Source organism: Schistocerca gregaria, chromosome 4 (genome assembly GCF_023897955.1).
Source record: "Schistocerca gregaria isolate iqSchGreg1 chromosome 4, iqSchGreg1.2, whole genome shotgun sequence".
Lineage (NCBI taxonomy): Eukaryota > Metazoa > Arthropoda > Insecta > Orthoptera > Acrididae > Schistocerca > Schistocerca gregaria.
Window position 1 is genome coordinate 333306000 of NC_064923.1, and position 21726 is coordinate 333327725.

Consider the following 21726-nt stretch of genomic DNA (forward strand, 5'->3'; position numbering starts at 1 on the left):
GAAACAAATTTTGGCGATGCAGTAACTATTGTTCGAATAGCTTCTTCACCAACAGACACAGTTTTGTAACAGTTTACCTCTTGAGAGGCTGCTAATCCAGATTCTAATGAAAAAAATAGCTCCTTATGAACAAAACGAGTGTGTTGTTGTAACCATAGCTAAAATGTTTTGCGAATTCTCACGTCAATTTCTATTCTCCCAATCCTCAGTTCAACATGTTGATCAATCGAAACCGAATGTAAATTGCACGACTGTTCCATCACACATGTGAAGGGCTATTGGTGAACCTCAAATCCTTCGGTTGAACACACTATCGGTTAAACCTCTTTCGTGTGAAACTCCTAAACACTCTTCAGGTTCTTCATAAGCGTTTTTCTATCGTTATGTCAATCCAAACTCCACACCAAGAAGCTGTCCTTATTGAAGTCCGCAGGTTTCATGGTTTCTTTCAGGTTCTACATGACCTGGGGCTACAAATGGCACGCCTTAGCATAAGGAAAGTGTGTAGTTGCGTGGAATATCAACAGCGTAGCTCTCGCATATTCTATATGGAGCTCCCAATTCCCCATACGCTGTGCCTGGATGAAACGCAATGCCAGTATGGCAAACTGAAAGTATTTTATCCGTAACTGGGAAGTTTTCCCTCTTTCCTTAGTATCGTCCACTATCTTGACAAATTTATTTTTCAGCTTTTCAATCACTTGAAGTTATTGCAAACCGCCGAAAGATGCACCGTTTACACTCAAAAGAGAAATACATTGTTTGATATGTTGCTTCTCCTTCTCCATGACTGCCATTTTTCCAGTATTATGATGGAAAGAGCACACAGATGACTGCAGAGTCAGCCGGAATTGCCATCTTGTATGCAAGACCAGAAACAAAAGCTGCAGCATATACAGTCTCCAAGAGCTGAGTGAGTCCACTGTCTCTCACTAAGAATGCTATTGATCCTAGAAAAGGCATTAACAATCATATACAACCGTTCACTCGACGAAAGATCCGTGCCTAAGGACTGGAAAGTTGCTCATGTCACACAAATTTTCAAGAAAGGTAGTACGAGTAATCCACTAAATTGCAGACCCATATTGTTAATGTCGGTATGCAGCAGTATTTTGGAACATATATTGTGTTCGAACATTATGAATTACCTCGAAGGAAACGGTCTATTGACACACAGTCAACATGGGTTTAGAAAATATCGTTCCTGTGAAACACAACTAGCTTTTTATTCACATGAAGTGCTGAGTGCTATTGACAAGGGACTTCACATCGATTACGTTTTCCTGGATTTCCGGAAGGCTTTTGACTCTGTACCATACAAGCGGCTCGTAGTAAAATTGTGTGCTTATGGAATGCTGTCTCAGTTATGTGACTGGATATGCGATTTCCCGTCAAGACAGGTTCAGTTTGTAGTGATCGACGAAAAGTCATCGAGTAAAACAGAAGTGATTTCAGGCGTTCCCCAAGGTAGTGTTACAGGCCATTTGCCGTTCGTTACCTATATAAACTGTTTGGGAGACAATCTGAGCATCCGTCTTCGGTTGCTTGCAGATGACGCTGTCGTTTATCGACTAATAAAGTCATCAGAAGATCAAAAGAAACTACAAAACGATTTACGAAAAATATCTGAATGGTGTGAAAAGTGGCAGTTGACCCTAAATAACGAAAAGTGTGAGGTCATCCACATGAGTACTAAAAGGAACTCTTTAAACTTCGGTTACACGATAAATCAGTCTAATCTAAAAACCGTAAATTCAATTAAATACCTAGGTATTACAATTACGAACAACTTAAATTGGAAAGAACACATAGAAAATGATGTGGGGAAGGCAAACCAAAGGATGCGTTTTATTGGCAAGACACTTAGAAAATGTAACAGACCTACTAAGGAGACTGCCTACACTACCCTTGTCCGTCCTCATTTAGAATACTGCTGCGTGGTGTAGAAGCCTAACCAGGTATGACTGGCGGAGTACATCGAAAAAGTTCAAAGGAAGGCAGCACGTTTTGTATTATCGCGAAATATGGGAGAGAGTGTCACAGAAATGATACAGGATTTGGGCTGGAAATCATTAAAAGAAAGGCGATGGAATCTTGTCACGAAATTCCAATCACCAATTTTCTCCTCCGAATGAGAAAATATTTTGTTGATGCCGACCTACATAAGGCGGAACGATCACCACGATAAAATAAGGGAAATCAGAGCACGTACGGAAAGAGATAGGTGCTCATTCTTTCCGTGTGCTATACGAGATTGGAATTAAAGAGAATTGTGAAGGTGGTTCAATGAACCCTCTGCCAGCGACTTAAATGTGATTTGCAGAGTATCCATGTAGATGTACATGTAGATGTAGATCAAGTGAATGTCTCCTAATCGAATAACTACGTTAGTGAGTGGCTCATTCCTTCCTTTAGCCTCCATTGCTACTATATATTTAGCTTTCATGTAGAGTGGTTTACCAAACGTCACGATAGCCACGATACATGTTTGGTGTGTGGTCTTCTTACCCTCCGTAATGGGATAAGTTAAAGCAGTTAAAATGGTACTATAAACTGTGGTCGGGTTCTTGTTGAATAGAAGCGCTAATACATTTCATTGTGTATAAGGTTCTCCAATTGTGATTTTCTCCATAAAATCTTTTCATACAAGATTAGAAAGCAGTAAAAACCTTCCCAGCATCCAAGTGAAACAGTGATTGGTAGGCACTGTTGCATTAGTGAATGATTGTACTGAGTAGACATTCTGCAGAACAATTTCAACGATTCAAACTATATGTTGCCTTCGCAATGTTAGCAGATTAAATTGTTGTGGACTTGCTGTTTCAGTAGAACTAGGAATGACAGAAAGCTTCGTTACTCTCTAACCTCCTACCGCTCTCCTAAGAGTCACACACCTGATTCCACCCATAGCATGGGAAGTACCATTTCCCGTCATTGGTGCAATATTGAATCCTCATTATTTAAAATGAAATACAAGAACAAATGATTTGAAACATTTTGTTTCCAGAACTGAACGGCAGAAGTCTTAGTTTAAGCCCCAGTGCTATATGAAGAGCAGAAACAAACATTCGAGGCAATGTCAACAATGCTTTTTAATCCCACTTTAGGAAACAAGTGCACTAGGAGACGATGTTGCAGTGGGGAAATAAAAGAACGAGGCTGGTAGTTGACAAAATCAAATTGGATATTGCTGTACTTTTTTTTTAAAAGGGGACTGTTCACTATCTTTCTTTCTTGCTAAAACCACACCCTTAAAAAATCGTGAAAAGTGTCAGGAACCGTAACTTCAGGATTCTCTGTAAAGTCATTGATATCTGGTTAATCGGCACTATTGTAAGGAGTCATTGTTATGTCTTCACGGGTGGTAGCTGCTGCTGCTTCTACTATTGTCTTTCTCTCACATTCTTCATTAACAGCTCGTTCAATATACCACTGATTCAAAAGGTTGTGGCCACTGCCACGAAAACATACAACTGGGGGATTTTTGGCATTGTGGCGAACAAGACCCCACCACCGAAGTGTTCAGTCAATTTTTATTCCAGAGTTTTGATAGTCATTGTCTCTCCTTCTGGGAGACAGTCATTAACTCTCTGCAACAAGTAGGCCCGCATCTCGTGGTCGTGCGGTAGCGTTCTCGCTTCCCACGCCCGGGTTCGATTCCCGGCGGGGTCAGGGATTTTCTCTGCCTCGTGATGGCTGGGTATCTTGTGATGTCCTTAGGTTAGTTAGGTTTAAGTAGTTCTAAGTTCTAGGGGACTGATAACCTAAGATGTTAAGTCCCATAGTGCTCAGAGCCATTTCAACCATTTTTGCAACAAGTAGAGCAGTGAAAACTGACGTTCTTCTGGACTATCTACTCCTTCGTCACAATTCATGTCTCTCCTCCCGAAATACGTCTACCACAAATAAAACAGGTAGCAGCATTATTGTTTTCACAGCCCAGACAAAGGAAATGAGACTAGGAAGAAGCACTTCATAGATACTCTCACAAAAACAGAACACTCTGCCAGTATTTTAACAGTTAACAACGTTAACTCAACTGAAATAAAGAAATTTACGACTGAAGCGGTATTTTCGACCTCTCGCAGTAAAAACATGTATCAGTTTGTCCACGAAAGAATTTTTGTGTTATCAGTAAGTGGTAAGGCGGCGAAATCGCTTATACTTGCTCGTCTCTTATGTCTTTTATATCGTTGAGAGAAGTAGAAAAGCAAATAGCAACTGGAATCGGCCATGGAATCTCGTTGAAATGTGACACGATTTTTTAAATGCCGGATTCGATATGTAATATTTCTCTACGATCATTATCGATGAATTGGAAAACACACTTTTTGAAGATACACAATTTTACGTGTCAACTATATTATCTGAATATTTACTTCCATAAAAAGTTCGACTGTTGTTCATAATAAGTCCGATTGTTTCTCCTAGATCTGTATCTTCACGAAATACAAAACTGATTCCAGTTCCCATGACACACATGTAAAGGCAGGAGGTCTCCCCAACTATGGGACAGATTTCAAGTCATGGCCAATGAGGAGGTTAGAACATACACGCTTGCTAGTCTTTTCCACCTGGTATGAAGATAACTGACATGAGTCAATCAAGGACTTTCTTGTATGTATGTATATATGTATGTATGTATTTAACTGTGGACTTAGAAAGGACGGAGAGGCTTCACCCCGCCATAGCGCTCAATGGTACATATCCAAACAACAGGCCGCAGCAATCCACTCACCCCACCGCCGCCCCAGACCGAACCCAAGATTATTGTGCGGTTCGGGCCCCCGGGAACGTCTCGTTCTAGACGAATATAGCACCAAGATTTGAGTGGTAGAATAATAAATCAATAAATGTCGTATGACTAGGGCCACCCGACAGGTAGACCGTTCGCCATTTGCAAGTCTTTCGATTTGATACCACTGCGGCGACTTGCACGTCGATGTGGATGAAATGATGATGATTATTACAACACAACACCCAGTCCCTGTGCGGAGAAAATCTCCGACGCAGCCGGGATTTGATCCCGGGCCCTTAGGATTGACATTTTGTTGCGCTGACCACTTTTCTTTTTTGTATTTGTTCGATGCGGACATCATACGACATCCATTGAAGTTCGTTGTTGATCTTTTAACTCAGTTTTTTTTATTACAGAGAACACGCTGAGCTACCGTTTCGGCATAGACCACTCAGATACCGGGGGCGGATGGTAGAGTAATGATGGTGTACACTTACGCGGAGACAGTGTTCGCGCAGCAATCGCCGACACAGTGTAACTGAGGCGGAAGAAGGGGAACCAGCGCGCATTCGCCGAGGCAGATGGAAAATGCTTAAAACCATCCAGAGGCTGGCCGGCACGCCCGACCTCGACACTAATCCGCCGGGCGGATTCGTGCCGTGGACCAGCACACCTTCCCGCTCAGGAAGCACTGCGTTAGACCGCACGGCTAGCCTTACGGGCAGGACTTTCTAACTAAATTTTGGATAAAAATTCCAGCACTCTTCCTTTGAATCTAATGGCTGGATTACAAATTAGCAGCGTCGTGTTTTCTCCTCTCTTTCAGATTTTGTTTTTGTAAAAAGGCATTCTTTGCATCTCACACACAGCGAAACTTTATAATGGGTCGGCTGCCTTCATCTGTTGCCCGCCACTGCAGTCAGCTGGCAATGCACACTTCTCAACGTGTACCTGGCCACGATTTGTCCTTCAGCACACATTTTTACAACCCATGCGGTTCCCCTAGTGATTTTCGTGTTTCGACGGCCAGCTAAAAGACCCAGGCAGCAGCACACTAACAGAACATGTAACCATGCCAAAAGGGAAAGAGGCAGAGCTAAATAGATTTCTAATAATAGGTATTTATCATTACTGCTGAAGCTTTCATACAGCATTAATGGCTTTATTTGATTTACTAGTCAGTTCTGCATATTGAATTATTAATTTTGTTAGAGTACAGTTTTGGAAAACAACTGCCATGAAACAATGGACAGGAACCTCAACAGAAGCAGTATATCATTCCTAATATATGTTTATTGAGGAACAATGAATTCAAAAACAGCAGTAAGTCAGCCACTCATCAGCTACCTGCCAGTGTTTCTCCAGATACTAGTTAGGATCCTATGATATGGCTGCGGGGATTTGATAGAGTAACAAAATACAACAGGTGGAATTACATGATCTTTTGGCAAATGTATAAGATTACTTGGATGGCAAAGCTAGAAATGTTTTAAAAACAACGAAGAGTAGATCAACAGCTGGGACAACTGAAGAAAGTGTTTGGTAACTAACAAGAGCAAGCACACTTAGTAAATGCGGAAAAAAGGCCCGGTGTGATGGCAGAACGACACAGCCATGAATAGTGGATGTTTTGACCATTCGCAAAGTTGTCAATCTGAATACTCGAACAGCAGACAAAATCTCAACATTTGATGAAAGGAGACGCTGACGACGTGACTTCTGGTAAAGTATGTCACAACTACAGAACAATTCATGAAGTGGCACCAGTGCATGTAGAAAATGCAAAAAAAGAAAAAGAAAAAAAAGGATCGACTCAGTATGTCAGTTGTGGAAGACCATCCTAACCTCACATGTCTCATATGCCAGACAGAGAAGAGAACGCTGCGTCAAGAATGGAGTCGGGCAACCCAGACCAACACTATCGCCATCAAACGACAACACGGCATCCAACAGACGCAAATATAGAGAAAGAAGACTGTTGTTTGACTTCTGTTACGCCATAAGAACTCAACCATCATGACAGTCCTATTCGTGTGAATCGAGTGTAAATGACTATATTCGACCAGTAGGTCAAAGCAGGTCACCGTACGTTGGGCATGGTCGCTTCCCAACATGTTGTAGCCATTCCCCGTAGCCGTGTAGAGGTACCAACCGCTCGTCAAGCCGACAAGTCCAGGTAAACAAAAGGACCGTCTATGAAAATCCTACAAGGAGGCGGTTACCAAAGTGACCTAAAATATCATCGACATCACCTTCGAGGAACAACTAGTGTAGACGCTTGTAAACCCGTTTTCTGTAACGTCAAAAGCTTTTGGTTGCCAGCTGCGGGAGTTGATATTCATTGACAAGAAAGCGATTGTGCCAAAGGTCACTAACAGGAAATACGTCCAGCTGACAGGAACGTGTGTTGCAAGAGTATTAGTCAGTAACAGGATACAGCCCTTTCAAACTGTCGTTTTAACAGAACGTAGTCATGATGATATTCTCCGATGGGATTTCTTGCCGGCATCAAAAGCATTCATAGTGTGTGGAAATTATAGCTCCATACTGACGAAGCTATTCTAACAAGCGCACATAGCGAAGATTGCTCCGCGCAGTCATTTTCCTTGCAGATGCCGTTATTCCGCTATCAACGAGAAGGATTCCCGTCGTCAATCGAGATGCAAAGTTGAACTGTGAAGCGTTTGACAACTGCAAAAAGCTACCCAGGCGAAAAAAGAAAAAGAAAAGAAGAATATATGTCAGCGACGATTGCAAGCATTCTGGGTAGTCAAGGATAAAATACGATCACTAACTGTCACGCGCAGTTGTATGCCAAGGAACAGCAGAACCAGTCATGGAGTGGCAGTTTAGTGTCATCAACGAAGAATCAAGCACTTCTTTCAGTATAGACAACACAGGAAAGGTAGGTACTATCTATCTAGCAGTATTATCAGGCATAAATGAGGAATAATATCGGAGAATTTGTATTGGAGGAAAAAGAGTCGACGAGGCCCTTCATGAAACCCCATATCAGCACTGGAAATCATCTATCAACAAGTCATAGCTCATAATTTTAGAGTGTCGCTTGCTGAATAGCAGATAATACGAGGGGAGCGGGGTAACATGCTGTAAGTTGTCATCATTAAACTTTCAGAAAGTCCTTGGTCCTCTTCGGTGGTTCCTTTGAAGGACCCACAAGAAGTTACTGCGTTGACTAGCAACCACTGAACAAAATGACTCAGAAGGACATCTTAGACTCTTAAAGTGACAATGTTTATCGCAAGTAGGGTTACATTGACAGGTTACTGGTAAATCATAATTCAGGAGAATGTCTGGTAAACGCGCTCCTGATGAGCTGTATGATTTAGGCCGTTTGGACTGTGTAATGCTCAAGTCACCTACAAACTTGTGGTGGACAACATATTTCCACATTTTTATTCCTAGATTTCACTGTCTTCAAACTGAAGGTCTCTTGCAGAATCCGATAAAGTGCCTGTTCGTGACACTAGAAATAAAGATCTTGGAGCATTTAGTAAATGGCGATGTAGTCCAACCTGTCAGAGGAGGGTATGCTACGTACCGATGCAAGTGGGTGTTACATTTTTTTACGGGTAAAGTGCATTGATTAGCCAGAATATTATGACCACCGACCAGCAATCTACATAAACCCGTCCAGCAAATCAGCGTCATCTGGCGAGGCGAGGAATGACTGGTAGTCAGACACACGCAAATTGTGTGTAGTATCCCTGAACGTGTTGTTTGTATGTAAAGTAGGGAAGGCGAGTGGAGTGATCTATCTGAGGTTCACCAAGAAAAGACTATCATTGCCCAGAGGATTGACACGAACATTTAGGAAACTGCATGACTTATTGAGTGCTCGAGGAGAGCTGTGAAGACCGTCTTCAGCACGTGGTGAAACCACGTACAGAAGTCGTGGGGTTAGGCGGCCACCCCTCATTGCAGATCTCGGACGTCGCAGGCTGGAAAGACTGGTAAAACAGGACAGGCAGCGAACTGTGTCGGGACTAACACCAGACCTTAATGCTGGGCCAAGTGCAAGTATGTCTTAGCACACAGTGGAACGAAAAATCCTGACGATGGTTCTCAACAGCTGACAACCGTGCATGTAAATGCAAGCGCCAATGCTAAAACCACAATATCGATAAAAATAGGCACGTCACCATAGGTCCTGGACGTGGTCGCAATGACTAATTGTTGAGTGGTCTGATGAATCCCTACACCTTCTTCATCACGCCGATGGGAGAGCGCGAATCTGTCGTCTTCCAGCGGGACAGCTCCTTGACACCTGTACTGCAGGACAGAGACAAGCTGGCGGCGGCTCCATTTGTTCCAACATTCGCTTGAGCATCCATGTGTTCATGATGACCACGAAGTATCATACACCGATTGCTGGCAACGTACATTCCACCATGACGATCTTGTTTCCAGAGGGCAGTGCCATTTTTCTACATGATAAGGCGCCATGTCTCAATGCCAGAAGTGTCATGGACTGGTTCGAGGAACACAGTAGCGAGTTCCATTTGATATACTCGCCCCTAACATCCCAGATCTGAATCCGATCGAAGACATCTGGGCTGAGATAAAACTTGGCGTCAGAGCTCATCGTCCCCCTTCATGAATTTACAGAAATTAGGTGACTTGTGTGTGCGAATGGGTAGCCAACTATTTCCAGCGACATACGAAGGCCTCATGGCTTTCATACCACTACGCGTTGCCGCTGTTATCCGTACAAAGGTGGACACACAAGCTGCTAGGTAGATGGTCATAATGAACTGGTTGATAAGTGTATATTCCCTGCTAAAATTGGTATTCATTGTTTTTCATGATTATAAACATGTGGATCAAACAGTAGCTCATGCTTCAATCAATCAAAATGACAGTCACAATCGCTTTATTTATTTTGTGGCCAACCGGTTTCAACCCGCGATGGGGTCATCTTCAGGGCAATTCACACCATTTGGTCGCTTGCTGAAGGTTTCACCCTGGCTGTGCACGGTTAATTGATTATAAGTAAACCAATCGCTGCTATCTACAAGCAACTATGTTGTCTAAAAATTTAAGTTCACTCTTCGTTGCATGTAAAATTTTGTGGTTTTGTTATGACAGCAGGTGTTACTTTGGTTTCTACTTGAGGACCACCATCAGCATAAATGGTGTTCTAAAACCAATACCGTGTAGCCTTCATCAGCGTTAATTGCAACAACGTTTTCTGGTTCTAGAGAAGTCTTCATAAAGTTTGAAAACGCAGTGTTTAGGGCAGAGTTTTGTGGAGCCAGTAATTACAGTCCAGTAATGCCCTGAAATCGTCTCTTGGTGGCGGAAATCCTGACCCCCGGGTGAAATATCGGCGTGATACACTAGCAGCAGCTGTACAAGCGCGCCTGTGTGCCAAGTTTGATTGGCCCCGCAGGATGAAATATTCAGGGCTCGGCATCAGCGCTGCGGCTGCGTTTGATGTGTCGCCAGTGCATCAGGCGGCCGCCTGATTTGATTCCAATCCGCTCGCCAGATCAAAGGCATCGTGCACAGGCGGGCCCACGCGGCCGCGCACACTTACACGTGCGGGGTGCGCGGTCAGACCACACCCTGCTAGGTAGTTTCCTGCTGTTAGGCAGCTCCCCGCTCTCTCGCGCGATTTGCGTCGCGGGCGGACGGTTTACTGGCTATTGACCACGCTTTCAGACCCCGACGAGGAGGAAGGACGGTTTAAACTGACAGAACTGCTGTTGCCCATATGGTCACAAGCCCGGCATTGCCTGGGTATTCATTTTAGCAATTACCTGTTAGAGACTAAACCTCGTAGTTGTACGTACTCCTGCAGTAGACTTTGTGTGACTTGATCCCGGACAGTTTCTGTGCGCTGTGGAAAGCTGCTTCGCTTGTCTACAACGCGATTTTGTAAATGTGTCTATGGCAACGTCTCTTCATACCTCTATAGACGGCTATTGTTCACGCCTACAGCCGTTCGCTATTTGCATCTGAAAGATGTCAAAAGCGCGGCCGGGTGTCGGGGATTTCCTAAAGTTGAATCGGCTATAGCAGTGTCTTAGCAGGGAATAATAAATGTATTAAAACTGCGACAATGGTGACTACACTTTCGGAATATACACTCTTGATGAACAGAGGAGCACGGCACATGAGAAAGTCTCTGGACGTACTTATTTGGTTAATTCGAGGGTAAGTCATTTACTATCCGCAAATTAGTTACAACATTTTATTGTAATCAAATAGGAAACATATAAGAACAGCGTTTTTCGACATAGTCTCCTTGCATTTCAACGCACTTGGTCCATCGTTGTACAAGCTTGCTGATGCCTTCATGAAAGTAGGTTCCCGGGTGAGATGCGAGCCAGGAATGCACCGCTTCTTTCACTGTTTCGTCCGAGGGGAATGGACGGCCCCTTAATGCCTGACTACCACTATCACGGAACAAGTGACAGTCAGAAGGAGCCAGATCGGGACTATATGGACGATAATTGGAAATCCTGTGTGGCTAGGATCTCCTGTCGCCTGGTGCAAGTCTCTCGAGTTGACGCCACTTCGGCCACTTGCGTGTCGATATATGGAGGATGATCTTCAACACTGAGTTTCTGGAGCGTTTCACGAGGGTGGGCAGCAGTATGTGGACAAGCATGGTCGTGCAGCAACACAACACCTTTTGACAAAAATCCTAGGTGTTTGCTTCGATTTGCAGGCTTTAGCCTGACAGTAATCATCTCACTGTAACGTTCACTCTTTACTGTTGTGCCCCTTTCCCCATAACGTTCCAGTCTGGACCTTGTGCGTTCCAAAAAACCATAAGCATCAGTTTTCCTGCAGACGGTTGGGTCTTGAACTTTTACTTTCACGGTGAAACTGGATGTTTCCAGTCAATACTCTGCCGTTTACTCTCCGGCTCGTAATGATGGATCCATGTTTTGTCACCAGTAATGATCCTGACTAAGAAGTTGTCCTCTTCGTTACCATAGCGATCGATATGTTTATATGTTTCTTGCAGATCTCCAAGCGCGTTTGTTTATGCAAATGACTGAGTGGTTTTGGGACCCATTTTCCACAAACTTTATGAAACTCAATTCTGTTGTGGGTCATTTCATAGTAGAACCGTGACTAATTTTCTGACGATGAGCCACTTCCTCAATAGTTAATCGTCTGTGTAGGACAATCATTTCACGTGAACGCTCAACGGTTACTTCGTTTGTGGCGATAAACGGTCGTCCGGCTCCTTCATCGTGCGCAACATTTCTACGACCACTTTGGAATTTTTCAATCCATTCGTACACTGTTCCTGTACTGTATCGAAAGTCTTTGATGAATTTCTGCTCTTATACGTCTTCCGACCACAAGAAACGGATCACTGAAACTTTCTCTTCGTTAGTGCACATATACAGCGCATCAGCCATGATTAAAACACGGCTGTGATAACGAAGCTAATCTAGCAGCTTGAATACTGCAAAGATATAACAACAAATACAGGAAGCTTCATGAATGAAAAAAGAGAGTAGCACCAAAAATAAACATAAATATAACTAAACTTTGGATAGTAATTGACTTACCCTCGTAGAAGGACCTGAAGATAATGCAAATGTCGACTTGAAACTAGTTGCCTGAATAGTGAATACTTTGAAAATATGCATTTGAGGTGACAGACGGATCATAAACACTTCGCTGAAAATATCTGTTGGTAGTGCTGACACTCTGGTGTACCAGTTGGAGTATTCGAAGGTGTGTGATCGCTGGGTTCCTAGCCTAACAGAAGATCATTTGGAACAACGGAGGACTATCTGTGCGGAATTTCTTGCGTGGTTACGAGACTGACCGTGACAGTTTCTCGGAGTTATCATGCCTTATGTTGCAAAGATAAATTCTTATGCGTAGTCTGATACCGACAAGAAATTGAAGAAAAGACTTCAGCGTATTTGTTGCCCAAAAATGCAAGCGAACCTCTGTTTCAGCACGCCAACGCAAGGCCTCACAGCTGTCTTAGCATCTGAGGAGTCTTCACAAACCTTCTTGGACTGTTCTTCCCCGGCCACCCCAAAGCCCGGATCCCACACCTTCTGTCTGGCCCAAAGAAGGATGCACTTGGTGGGAAGCAGAACGTGGATGATGGGGAAGTATATGATGAAGCAAGACGTTGGTTCCGACGTCAACCAGTAGAGAGATACCATGCGGGCACAGAGGTCCTCCAGGTAAGGTGGTGTAAGGCCGTCGCATTGGACAGAGATTGAGTGGAACAATAGTCTTTGGTAGCCAAACGAATGAGGACTAATAGGTGTACTGGAATCCTGAAGAAAACCAACCTGCTTTCAGAAAAAAATGTGTTGCATTACTTATTGAACTGCCCTCATACGCATATACACCGGAATGTGCGGATAGTGCCTGAAAAAAGTGTTGCTAATAGAGGTAACAGGAAAGGAGTAATAAATGTAAACGGCATGCACACTGCAGCAGTTTTTCACGCATCTCAATGATTATGACACCGTGTCTTCTGAACTATGTATGATACTGTTGTTTAAGTTTCCAGGAGGTCTTAGCGTCATATATGAATGCTGCCTGCGAAATGTTTTGCGAACAGAGTAATTAGTACGGAAGTAATAAATTTAAACGTCAAGACTGACGTGGAAAGTTTTTACCCGTCTCATTTTTTGTGGCGTCATATCTCCTGGTAGGTTGGTTCTCACCACTACAGCGATTGTTCCCTGACAGTAAGGACTACGTATACCACGTCCGAGTGAAATCGGTACAGTGGTTTACGAGATGTTGAAATACGTGCACAAACAAACAAACACAAAAACACACACACACACACACACACACACACACACACACACACACACATTCGCACAAAAAACATTTTCTGTAATACATAGGGATTTACATTCTAAACGAGACATGTCTTGTTTTAGAAATGATATGTAGGGCTCTAAAATTTTAAATTCTTTCTATGTTCTACATTTTTCAAATTACTACATTTGCGCGCTATTGTATCAAATAAATGACTTCTTGGAAATTCTGCCTGCTATATTTTACAGAATTCTGATAGCAGAGACAAATAAACAGCGACAATTTAGCTGTGGGTTACTTTACTAAAAGCAATTATTACTGGTTTCGAATCTGTATGCTCATATTTAGATGGCTTACATTCTTATGTCAAACCATCTGGACGTTGCTTCGAAATCGAGTAGATGTGAAATGACTGCTGGAACAGTTATTCTTACCGTGTTCCTCGGTCAGGAGAAGTTACTTTATTGTTCACAAAATGGTTCAAATGCCTCTGAGCACTATGAGACTTAACATCTGAGGTCATCAGTCCCCTAGACTTAGAAATACTGAAACCTAACTAACCTAAGGACATCACACATTCGAACCTGCAATCGTAGCAGCAGTTCCGGACTGAAGCGCCTAGAACAGCTCGGTCACAGCAGCCGGCCTTTTTCTTCAGTTATTCTTTGCGTTCACACGTAATTAGACTCACTGCGGTCACGAGTTCATTGGCCAGAGTACAAAATGTCATACAACATGAAACCACCTCTGTAGCCATGGTTCGCAATGGGCTTTTGGCAGGGCAAAGTGGACACTAGTATTAAAATTAGAAATTGATTATATTGCTTTAGGAGTAGCTCATGAGACGCAAATCACCCACATCTCACGGATCCATTATTTCAGAGGACCAGTCTACTGGGCACGAGCGTCAGAGGCGCTTACGACATCCCAGCAAATCTGCTGCTGCAGAACACTGTCTTGGTACCGATCGATTTTGGAATATAATAACATGAATATTATACCGAGTACTTCCAGTATCTGAACAGTGTTCTTGAGTAAGCAGCTGAGAGTAAATAAGCAAGTCGTTTTAGTAAGTTTTTGCTGAAATTCTGTTTGGAATTCTCTTTCGTCCGTGGCTAATCAACAGATGGCCGAAGTCAATGCTACTTATTACCTGTTCACCTTCTAAAGGCCGTTGTCACCGTGCCGGCCTAGCGTCTACCATACACTGCGAACAATTACCATAAATCTACACTCCGATTTACTTTCTGCTACGACAGTGCCCGGCCCAAAGCACTTGAGGTGGATCGTTTTCTGTGGAATGACGTCAAGATCCCGGCGATCGACCGCACAGGAATTGACTCTTCGACCCTGAACAACAAAGTATATATTAAAATTGTTAATGAAGCGGTGTGCGAACGCATCTTACGTGAGACCAAACAGGGGCTCCGCTTCTGCCATGTTGACGGCAATATCGGGGCTGCGACCCTCGTCCACGCAGGCTTAGGTGTGCGTACGATACGCATTTTCTAATTGCCATTCGAAATTCCGGCATAGCAAGTCGTCGCCGCACTCCGATCTTACGGAACAGTCCACGACCATACTGTGGAGAAATGGGAACAGTTTCACACTTATCCTGTAGTAAACGACGTGCAATAGGTCACCATTTATCTCAGAAGCCACGTCCAGTCCTATCTAAAAATCGGTAAATGCCGTGCAATGTATGACGGTCAGCCTCAGACCTCTTTTGATAGAGGGAAAGAATGTTACGTTACAACGGAACTACTACAACGGTGCTTTACGCAATTTCCATCCGGCGACGGAAAATCCAAGTCGCAAACAACGGAGCTATGGCTGACCAAAGTTATTTCCCTCCCCACTCCTGCCGCCTCGCAACGACGCCACAACTAAGCGAGATTACGCCCAAACGGAGAGCACCTCGGACGGTCCGCCGCCTCGGCCAGCCGTCGATCCCTCTCCAACTATGCGGAGGCTGCCGGCCGCTGACCACACCCCGGCAACAAGATAGATATCGATTTGCTGATCGTGCCTACAGTGGCCTTATTGGCAGGGCGACGAGACGCCTGACTTCGTCGGATACGGAAGGTCGCGTAAAGAAATCACATTTTCCGAAACTTCGCAAGAGAAGGCCCTGAACCGTCTACAGCCAAGAGTATACGTTGCAGACCGAAGACGAGGTCCCGTCGATCCAAACGGCGTCCATGAAACCGCCACCGCTGATTTAGAAGATGTGAGCGAGGCAACTGGTATCCCTGCAATCGTCGCCCCCAAAGCCCCACGAGAACGCTGAATTATTTAATGAACTTAACACAATCGAAACTACACAACGAACCAGTACTTCATCTTCTGAGGTCAAATAGACGGCATGGCACGAAGACGAGGTAGAGAAGCCAGACCCGTTACTCTGTTACAAGTCCCTGAAACGTCGCTGCCGCTCCACTAATGGTACTCTCCCCTGAACCTCCTGATGGGGAGGGGGGTGACGGTCCACTTCGACGGACACGACCATCCACTGACGTCACAGCGGAGGAAACTCCAGCAATCCGCCACCATACCTATCGCATAACAACAATCAATACCAACAACATTCGTTCAAGCTAGAAACTCCGCCTTATCCTGGAGATATTCTGGGCATTTGATGTTGATTTCGCCCTCCTGCAGAAATTTCGCATGGCCAGACTCCCAGATACCAGTAGCCATACCGCCTACGCCTAAGGTGATCCCAATGGCCGTGGAGACGCCATCTACATCCATAAATGGATTCCTGTCCCAGAAGTCACCTTCCTTCCATCAGCGCAGGTCTCATTGCCATGGGGATTCACTTCATTAATGTCTACATCCAATAACGGCACTGTCTGTCGTCGTGTGACTAAGGCGTCCCGTAGGGTAGACCGATCGGCGGGTGCAAGTCTTTCTATTTGACGCCACTTCAACGACATGCGCATCGATGGGAATAAAATGATGATGATTACGACAGCACCAGTCCCTGAGCGGAAAAACAGATGCGAGATCTCCTGCTCCACGATACCTGGGAAGTTCGCATGGCGACAGTTTTGGCCATCATTTGTTTCTTACTAGTCATTCTGCAAGCCGTCTAGATAGGGTATATGTCTCACAGGATCTTACATATGCGATGCGGGAACACTGGCCGCTGGCCTTCTCCAACCATTGCACTTACATCTGAGCGGTACTACTCCTACTACAATGAGTGTGATTTCTCACCTACACGACCCAGCTTATAGCCAGCAAGTCGACGCGACATGGGCAGCCTGCAAGTGACACCTTTCAGCTACCGCTGGATGGACTAAGCGAAACCAGCGATCTGGAGGACACTAATGAGATACGGAGAGGACTTGGCCAAATGGCATCACAACATCATCACCTTCTAAAAATTGATCCTCTGAGATCCGAACATTCAGCCACGAAGCGCAGACAAGTAGATGGAACTGCAGAGAATTAGTGCGAGGATAATTGCACTGGCACTTTGAAACCTGCCTAGGGCGGTGACAGCTCATCGACATCCTGGTGCCGAGCGGTCTCAGGTGCTGCAGTCATGGACTGTGCGGCTGGTCCTGGCGGAGGTTCGAGTACTCCCTCGGGCAGGGGTGTGTGTGTGTGTGTGTGTGTGTGTGTGTGTGTGTGTGTGTGTGTGTGTGTGTGTATGTGTGTGTGTGGGTGTGTGTGTTCGTCCTTAGGATAATTTAGGTTAAGTAGTGTGTAAGCTCAGGGACTCATTACCTTAGCAGTTAAGTCCCATAGGATTTCACACACATTTGAAAATTTTTTGACATCCTGGCCACACCTCATCACCTGCAATCGACCAGTCAGATCTCCGACGAACAACGCTATTGTAGAGAGCTCATCGAAACCCTGGTCGCGCCTTAAGAAAAGTAGTGGCCAAACAGACTACCATCGTTAACGCATCTGTCGATCATTACCGGCGTACTTATAATGTAGAATGGAGAAATGGACAACACCGTCTTACATTACTTCATGTGCACCTTTACCCATACCAGTTTAACAGGGGTAGGCACTTTGGATGAAGTCGACGACGTGATCAATAAGGGTGCAGTCAACAGGTTGCATAGCTTCGACAGCTTACCAACAGAGTTTCACCGAGCCTTCCAAGGACTCATGGCAACACAGTGGATAATTATGTTCCAAGAGGTGATGACATCTGGCCAAGCAGTCCCTCCAGGCCGTGTGGAGGGCATAATAATTGCGGGCCACAAACGAACCTGTGACACGACTGTCACGAACTGTTACCCTCCTCAAAGCAGATTGCAGGATCTTCACCTGCTTTCTGGGGATGCTTCTCCAGACGATACTCCCTCGTGTCTTCTCCCCAGATCTAACGACACATGATGGCAGATTTACATACAGATTGCCACAGGAGAATGCCGTGATTTAAATGAGACTGGGGCGACATGCAGACTATGTGCATAACTCATTGTTATACATTTCGATAGCGCCTTCAATAAAGTACGCCACCACTTCCTCTGTTCGATAGTCGCTCTCGTGGGCTTCCCACCTCCGTTCATCGATGTCCTCTGTAGCCTTTACAGCAGTGCCAGTTCACGAGTCTAGGTCAATGGACGTTACGCTGGCTCGGTAGCTACCCACTGCACAATTCGACAATGGTGCCCCCTCCCCCCCTCTACCCTTCTGTATGCTGTTGCCATGCAGTCACTCATTGAGGTTCTGACGAGCTAGCTCTCCAGACCCACTCTTCCAAATCACACCATTCAGTGATGGGCATATGCTACAGCCACTCATTGAGGTTCTGACGAGATAGCTCTCCAGATTCACTTTTCCACATCACAACATTCAGTGATGGGCATATGCTGATGACCTCCACCTTCTCATCTTCTTCAGATCCGAGATTGGAGTAGTCCTCGAATTGATTAAGTTATACGGGGCTTCTGGAGACAGTGCCGTGAATGTCACCAAATCTTCTGTGATGTACATCAGACGAGGCCTCCAGGAAAATGACGTGGCACCCCTGGAACTCGTGTGGACATTCTGGTACCAAGGCACCACCTTTACCCCAGACGATATACGCACAGCCTGTTATGAGTCATCTTCGTCTACGTCCGTCAGAGCCCCATGCACCTCTAGGACACCCTTCAACATGTTGAGTTCCTTAATCACTATGTGGAATCAAAATTGGTCCATGTTGTGCAAGTGCTCCCTCCGCCTACCGCAACTGGTCGTAACCTTTAGGCAGCCTTTGAATATTATCTTATAGCTAGTTCCATATGTCCGTTATGTAACACTTAGTCTAGCTTCAAGGGATGATGGCCTCGGACACGTCAACGTCCGTATGTGAGCTGCGGCTTTTTATATGAGTACTAGGGACGGGGCACATCCTTAATAAGCAGCTTGGTTGAGGTTCTCCTGACTGTGTCTACCGTATTATTGGTGTCTGTTGGAAACGCTACGCCTCATTAGTCTCACTTTTCGGCTTTATTCGTGGACTACAGTTACACACATACCAGCCTCCCTTAAGCGCGTCCACACAGTCCCACGGATTTATGCAGCCCTCTGTTACGCCATGTTCTCTGCAACGTGCTGGAGACCAGATATCCCTCCATCCGGTGGTCCGTAGTATGAATACTAGCCTTTCCTCAGTACGAATGTCCGGGCAATGTGGCAACAGGAAATTTGCCATACAACAAAGACTGTAAAACATGAATTTGTCTGATTCCCCACTTTGTCTCCTTAGCCAACAGCTCGACACTGAGTATCACCGTCTGACTAGCGCCTCTTTGCACGACACCTGCAAACAAATCTCTGCCTGCTACATGCGAATGCCACCAGACACGATCGAATCACCAGTGTTTCTATACCCAGAGAACATTTATTTTACAGCCGACAAGTGTCATGCCATTAGGTGGGTCAACGGGTGGGCCGTCAGTGTCCTGTTCCGTGAGGTACAGTAATCCCGCCTGACTTTTCGATCTATTTACAAAGAGATCATGCAAGACTCGAACTCATGCCACGTGACTGACTTTTCTTTGAAGACTACCTTGTCAGACCTCCACTTAACTGTGTAGTGACGGGAGCTGAGGGCACCTACCGCCCCTCCAACGGTGTCAGATTCAGCCGCCTATGATCCATTCTACGGCCGACCTCCGTGAATGGGAGAGCGCGCCTTAAAAACACGGATTTCATTTCTTTCAATGTTTTGTTTCTGTTTGTTCGCTTTTTCTATGTAGGTGATGTCCGTTCCACATAATTTCATTACAATAGTTAACATTACTAAATAGTAAAAATAAATAAATGAGAAAGAGCCTTCCACTACTGTTGACTCCCATGTCTCCCACTTTCCTGTACCCTGCAGGTTGAGCGGCGTTGGGAGGAACACTGTGGCAAGGCCTCGGGTTCGACCCCTGCCTACTCTGCCCACTGAGCTCCCACCGGTCCAGTCCTACAAAAAAGTGTCTCACACTCATCTCTGGAGTAGCGGTGGACTCGGAGGCAAGCCGGTTCTAATCCTGATGGTCGACGAAATTTTTTCTGTGAATATTTGGCCGGCAAGTCGAGGTAGGATGGTAGTGTACGGTTTCTAACCACCAGTGTTGGCTCCAAACTCCTGGGTTAAGTTCCTCACGTCTTCGCAGTGCATATAACAATGTTGGCGGTGATTCATCCGTCTGTAATTTCAGCAGTCACATTGTGCTATTTGGGAAAAGCAGACTATGTACTGACACCGGGTTTCACTCTCTCCCTTCCCTTGATCGATGCGAACACAAACCCAACGTTACACTGTATAGGCACCCAACACAATCAACCACATCACGCAGACACACACTTGACACTTCATAACAAGTCGAAGGGAAGTGACGGTAAATCTCTTCCACTAGGACCTAGGCACGGAGAGTGGTGCTCGATCCCTGCATATTCTCCCACTACGCTCATTCCCTGATCATGGGACTGTTTATTATTATAGCAGATTAAAATAAAGGGGTGGACGCAAAAGTCCACCGACAAAATTTCACAGGTTGTTCAGGCATACATTATGAGTATTTTGATGCAATGGATCAATGGTCCCCGGCGGCTCGTAACAGATTAGTAAGGCAGTATCGAGTTATTCGTTTTTTTTTTTTTTTTTTTTTTTTTTTTTTGCAATCACTCTTGTTTCTGCGAAAATACCTTCATGACATTGAAGAAGACCGTAATGTTCATTGCCGCGCGGGATTAGCAGAGCGGTCTAGGGCTCTGCAAAATAATGGCTCTGAGCACTATGGGGCTTTACGTCTGAGGTCATCAGTAACCTAGAACCACTTAAACGTAACTAACCTAAGGAAATCACACACAGCCATGCCCGAGGCAGGATTCGAACCTGCGACCGTAGCGTCGCGCGGTTCCAAACTATAGCACGTAGAACCGCTCGGTCACCCCTGCTGGCTTCTCGACAATGACAAGTCACTAATTGTTAAAACGAGCTTCGAAAGCAAATTTGTTATCTATTCATTACTTACAAACTGCTATGCGAGTGGTTTCTCTCCATAATGCATGGAAACGCATTCGCGACGCGGAAATGGCTCCTTAAAGACTGCAGGGCTGGGTGGGATATTTTTTCCGCGGCCGGCAATCTTCCGCGGCGCACAGCGACGTGCCAAGGGCGGGGACTGCAGGGCACAGGGCGCAGGGCGCAGGGCGCAGGGCGCGGTGCCGCATATTAAGGCGAGCCGCGGCCGCCATTAGGCACTGGCCGCTTATTGCATTCCTGGGCGCGGGCCGCGCAGAATGCTGATGGCCGACCGTCTGCCTGCAGCGGGGGCTCCCAGAGTCACACACCTGGCATGCGTTTCACTCCGGCGCCCACTGCACTGTCGGCCGCTGCTCTGAAGCTGCGCCCATCGGCAATACCGCGGGTCGGAGCAACACTGATGTGACGAAGTTGTGGGACAGCGATATGCCCATAAATACATATGGTGGCAGTGTCGAGTACAGGAAGTATGGAAGAGCAGTGCGTTGGCACACCTATCATTTGCACTCAGGTGATTCATGTCAAAAAGCTTGTGACGTGGTTATGGCCGCACGGCGGGAACTAACACACTCGGAATGGTAACTGCAGCTAGACGCATTTGACATTCCATTTTGGAAATCGTTAGCAATTCAATATTCAGAGATCAATGGTGAACCGTAAATTTACTTTCAAAACCTTTTCTTAAGGAATTTACTTTATTTACTAG